This window comes from Diabrotica virgifera, chromosome 4 (genome assembly GCF_917563875.1).
Source record: "Diabrotica virgifera virgifera chromosome 4, PGI_DIABVI_V3a".
NCBI classification, from domain to species: Eukaryota; Metazoa; Arthropoda; class Insecta; order Coleoptera; family Chrysomelidae; genus Diabrotica; species Diabrotica virgifera.
The window spans coordinates 220218365-220224364 of NC_065446.1; the positions used below are offsets into that span (position 1 = coordinate 220218365).

General features: G+C 30.4%; 1 protein-coding gene across 1 annotated transcript in view; it reads right to left on the minus strand.

Annotated features, from left to right (window-relative positions):
* Positions 1-2972, minus strand: part of LOC114338766 (ornithine decarboxylase) — a 200129-nt gene extending 197157 nt beyond the window's left edge. The window contains exon 1 of the mRNA XM_028289376.2: positions 2735-2972. The gene's annotated coding sequence lies outside the window, so the exon portion shown is untranslated. The remainder of the gene's footprint in view (positions 1-2734) is intronic.
* Positions 2973-6000: the final 3028 nt, after the last annotated feature.

Consider the following 6000-nt stretch of genomic DNA (forward strand, 5'->3'; position numbering starts at 1 on the left):
AACTAAGAGAAAATTTAGTGTGATTTTTAATTTCAAATACAGTAGACTCGCGATTATCCGAGCCCCTCGGTTAACCGAGGCAAAAGTCATAACTGGTGAGTTGCAACTTTCAGCCTTGGTGCAACATTGCCGCCTCAAAAAGAGGATTGAACCTTACGCAAAAATCAATCAAAGACTTTTTTAAACAGTAATATTGATAATATAAATGTTTTTATCTCTTATAGACAGTACTGTATTAGTTTTGTCATTAAAATATCCACAGTTATGGTTATTTACGTGTTTTTCTATCAATATAACCGATTTCAGTGTTAACCGAGTTTTTCGGTATCCGAGGTAGTCACGGTCCCAATTACCTCAGATAATCGCGAGTCGTGTATCTCATTCAAAATAAACTTTTTATTTATTCTAAGGGACTTTAGGCCCCTTGGTAATAATTTAGTCTTTCATTCTGCATTTAAATTTTTTAAAAGTATTTATTAGTTTTTTCAGGATTCAAAAAAAAGTCTGTGGTAATATTTTCCAAATCTATCTTTGTCTTACAATGCACTCAGTTGAATAGAATATTGTCAGCATATTGTCAGTCAGACAGTGGCAATCAGTGACAATTTTAAATATTTGACATGGCATCGGGAATATTTTGAGTTGTTGATTAAATAATATTGATATACCTATAGTGTATTTGATAAATAATTGATTTAATGCGTGAACTTAATAAAAAGTTATTTATTGTGTATTATTTGTGGAAGATCCAAGCAGAGAATACATCAGGATAATATATTCTGTAATCCAAGTATTTTGTTGTTAAAGATGTTCAAAATTGTAAGCGTTCCATAGTAACAATATATTATTAAAAAATCACTTAAATGCTTTTCCTCTTTTCTAGATTGAGTACTAGTTTTTGTTGTACGTATAAATTATTACAATCACTGAATACATAGTTAGTGAAAAAATTATCACATTTATTAACTGAATTAATAATTTGCAACTATACAAATAACAGTTATCCAAGAACATTCAAAAGCCATCTCTTTAAGTTAATGATGACATTTGCAAGTAGAATGACATTCTAGTACTATGTTTACATATCCATAATGGTTACATATCCATACCAGTGTGAATTTTACTACACGCAATTTGCCGTGTAACGACAGAAAAAGTAGGGATAGCTGTAAAATATTTGCGATTTATGTACCCATGGCCTTAACAGCATGTAAACAATTTGAATATGAAACATGCATCATACATTAATCTTCAAGATTCTAAAGTAGACAACTTCAACTGACTTAAAATTTCCTGATAATCATGTGCCTGCCTAGGTATATTAAATCTACAGTTGGAAAAATGAAAGAATACCCATGAACGATCACATCAATCACTTATTTTGTATTTGCCATCTTTTTCTATAAAAAACGTTTGTTATTTATAGAAAAAGACAGCAAATACAAATAAGTGATTGATGTGATCATTCATGGGTATTCTTTCATTTTTCCGACTGTTTAAGAGCATAACTGAAAAAATCTGTGCTGAATGTTCTTAATCAACTTTTGATGTACTTAGAGTGTACAGAACTGAAGAATACTCTAAGAAAGATCTTACCAATGCACAATACAACACTAACTGCTGGAAATGATAACCCTTTTGAATTACAAGTGATAAATCCCAACATTTTAGCTGCTTTCACTGATATTGTATTATTATGACTAATGAATTGGAGATGACTATCAAAAATTATACCAAGTCTCTAATACTATTTACTTTAGATAACTCCTTTCCACCAATAAAGTAGGTATACAGAGTCAAAGTAGTGTGTAAAAAAGTGAGTGGAATATGTCTTTCTCCAGGCAGGGAGCTATAACCTGGAGGCAAAGAGTAAGATGGGGTAGGCAATGACGAAGAGAATGGTCTAGTCATGTAAAAAGAATGGAGGACCACATACTACCAACCATTGCACTAGAACGAAAACCACCTGGCAAGCGTCCACAAGGAGACCACCAAAAAGACGGAGACTTGGCAATATACCTCCCAATAAATACTTCAACATCCGAATTAACAGATCGACAGATCTACAAGTATAAAAAGAAGAAGAAAACTATTTTTTGTGGGAATACGCCACCATTTTACTTTGATATTACGTTTATTTGACGTTTCTATTTCCACTTCGGAAATCGTAATCAAAACAAAATATTTTGATAATGATTTTGGAAGTGGAAATTGAAATGTCAAATAAACTTCAAATCAAAGTAAAATTGTGGCTTATTGCCACCAAAAATAGTAATTTAGATATGAATTTAATTACACTCTATTATTATCAGATAATCCTTATTCTTGAAGAGTTCCATTTTGAAAAAGAATTATTACATACTTAGGTATTGTACAAGCTTCAACAAGCTTGAACATGTTGGTGAAACAAAAAAAAATAGATTATTTACTTTCTTTTTATTATTATAGCTATTATAAACGTCACGATCATACTGGGCCATATGCCATAGGCCAAAACTCGGAACATTTCCTTGGAAAATTTTGGAAAAACCAAGTGATAAGAAGTGATGTAAGCACTTCCTACGTTCAACAGTTTGGAAAAAAACATTGACGGAAAATTAGGAAAAGTCGCTCCTCTTACGAAAATAGCAGATATGTGGTATTTACTTGTATTTTTGATACGTTGATAACACTAGGTATACATACAGTAAATTCCAAATCGCAAACGCATAATATAAAAATAATGTATGCTCACCTTCGGTAGCCACCCTCTGGGTTCGATAAAGGTTTTCGGTGGAATCTTGAGTTTTTGGTTAAACAAGTGTGTAAAAAACACGTCGGTCCTTCGTCAATCAACAAATTTTAGCACTATTTTGCTGCACCCTACGAATACCATGCCTATTTCCGTGAAAATTATCACGAAAAAGAGACAAGGTCCTTGATACCAGAATAGAAATGCGAAGTAGAATAATTTGACGTTTGACAGTTAAAACCACAAGGTTCATGAATCATCATGACAGTCATGCGCTTTCCTGGCTAACGTTTATCCTTGAACAGGACCGGCTTAAATCCGAAATTATAAGTAGAATAATAAATGTATATGTATATTAGACTGTATTTGGTCAAAAATCGAATGTATTTGGTCTAATGTATTTACACTATTTATTTACATTTATGTATTTACATTTATTGAAGTTATACTTCTTTAGGCGCAATTGAGAGTAAAATTTCATAATACTGCGCGCATGCGCACACAGACAGTATGACGTTTAGTTGCTAACCTTTCAAATTATGTATCAGCACAAATCCACAAATAAGCCATTAAAATAATATATTAGTGTTTTTTAGTAAATGTATTTTTTATTATAATTTTGTGTCTTTGAATTTGTCTTCCTTGGGCGTAAAATAATAAAATATCTATTTTTATATTTCACTTGTCACCGTGATGTGTAATTATGTATATCTGAAACGTCAATAACAAGGGCTTTGATAGCCTGGTTGGTAGAGCATTGGACCAGAGATCGAGAGATCGCGAGATGGCGGGTTCAAATCCCGGACGATTCATATTCTTTTTTTTTTTAATTTTTGGCATTGTTAAGTTTTGGTTAATTTTTGGTAATTATTGTTAATTTTTTGTATTGTAACTGTATATAAGTATATTTATTTCGTTGAAATTATATAATAGAAGTATAACTTCTTACGTGCGTACACAGTACACACACATTATTTTTATGTGTTTACATTTATTTAATGTATAAACAGTCTAATGTATTTGGTCAAAACCATATTAGATGACCGATATGTAATTAAGCGATGATCAGTGGGCCTCAAAACGGTTGCTTTCAATTTTAATTTTAATTTAATTTAATATATTTATTAAACGGTAAAACCTTTTATACAATCATACATAAAATACCTAACTTGACAATAACAAGTGTGATCTTGCCGAAACATCGCCAAAATAATGTTTTTTCTAAAAACCAAAATTATTCAACGGGGATGAGTTAAACCCGGAAACTTTAAGTGTAAAATTATACAGGGTGTCCCGAAAAGATTGGTCATAAATTATACCACACATTCTGAAGTCAAAAAGAGTTCGATTGCACCTAGCTTACCTTAGTACAAATGTGCTCATAAAAAAGTTACGGCCCTTTGAAGTTACAAAATGAAAATCGATTTTTGTCAATATATCGAAAACTGGTTAGAGACTTTTTATTGCAAATGGGCATGTATCATTCTTATGGCAAAAACATCTTACAAAAAAACTATAGTGAGATTTGTTTTCAACATAAAAATTTTATGGGGGTTTTGTTCCCTTATACCACACCAAACTTTTTTCTACGTTCCAATTAATTCATTATTGTAGTACCATTAGTTAAAACAGCATTTCCAAAACTTTTTATCGAGATTCGGCTTCGCTTTTAATATATTTACTTAAAAACTGTACGGGAGTATTGTTCCTTTAAACCCCCCAAATGTTTGTGTACGTTCCAATTAAACTATTGTTGTGGTACCATTAGTTAAACACGGTGTTTATAAAACTTTTTTGCCTCTTAGTCTTTTTTTGATAAGTCAGATTTTGTCGAGATGTGGCTTCTTTTTCAAAATATACCTAAAAATGTAAATTATAAATAAATTTTCAAATTATCAACAGATCTCTATAATCGTACTTAACCATATAAATATGTGGTGGATTCGACAAATATTCAAAATATCTCGATAAACACTGGCTTATCGAAAAATATTGGGAGGCGAAAAAGTTTTAAAATCATTGTGTTTAACTAATGGTGGAATTTAATTGGAACGTACACAAAAGTTTGGGGGGTTTAAAGAAACAAAACCCCCATACAATTTTTCTGGAGTGCTCAAATTTCACTTTAATTTTTTTTAAGATGCTGCTGCCATAAGAATGCCGCATGTCCATTTTCAATAAAAAAAAGAATGTGTGTGTACTTTGTACGCACGTAAGAAGTTATACTTCTATTATATGATTATATGATTATATGATTATAAACGAAATTAATTGGATTTATTCCAATTTTTGAAATTAATATACTTTTTATTTATATTTTATTTAAATATTAAATTAATTTATACTTACTACTTCTCAAACATTTTTTTAAAACAGTGCCAAAAATTAAAATAATAAAAAAATAAAACACACACAAACACATTAAAAATGCCACAAATGATTTCTGAACATTAATTGTCGGAAAAATTTTTAACTAAATACGTATTTTCTGAAAATAAAATTATATAATAAATATACTTACAATCATAAAATGTATAAAAAAAAAATAAAAAAATAAAAGTTTCTATTGGGATTCGAACCAACTTACCACGCGGCTGGTATTTGCGTTGTATTGGGATTCACTCGCATTAAAACTTCGCCACAGAGACAGCTTGTCATTATGTGCGAAGATCGTCTAACTAAACAGATTAACCTTTTGACATTTTTAACTTATGAAAATCAAATTATTTTGATTTTGAATTGAAATGATTTAGAATTGAAAAAATACAACAAAACATAGAGTAAGAAAACAATATATTAGGTGAATATTGATAGAAATTTTGATGGTAATCAAATTATGTAAATAAAAGTATTACATACTACTTATGTATTTTGGTAGGTTCAAGGTAGGTATCGGAGCCCGTATAACGACTAATGAATTTCGCAATCACTTGCGTCGTGCAAAGTGGCTATGTTCAAATATCATAACAAAATTTGATCAACTATTTATAAAACACTTACCAGTGAAAGATTCTTTAGCTTTGAATAAGCGAGTCATACTAGTCACAGTTTGATGAGCTTTCACATTGGCATGCAACAATCATCTCTTCTATGTAAATAAGTCCAAAAATATAATATGAAAATTATTTAAAAAGGCAGTATAACCATTAACTAACTTTTTGTTTGTTGTTTCTCTTCCTACAAATTTTAAAACGCAACAATCATACATTATAACCAAACCACAGTCCCACAGCTGTGCCACAGCTGCCATATTGGATAATTTTTATTTT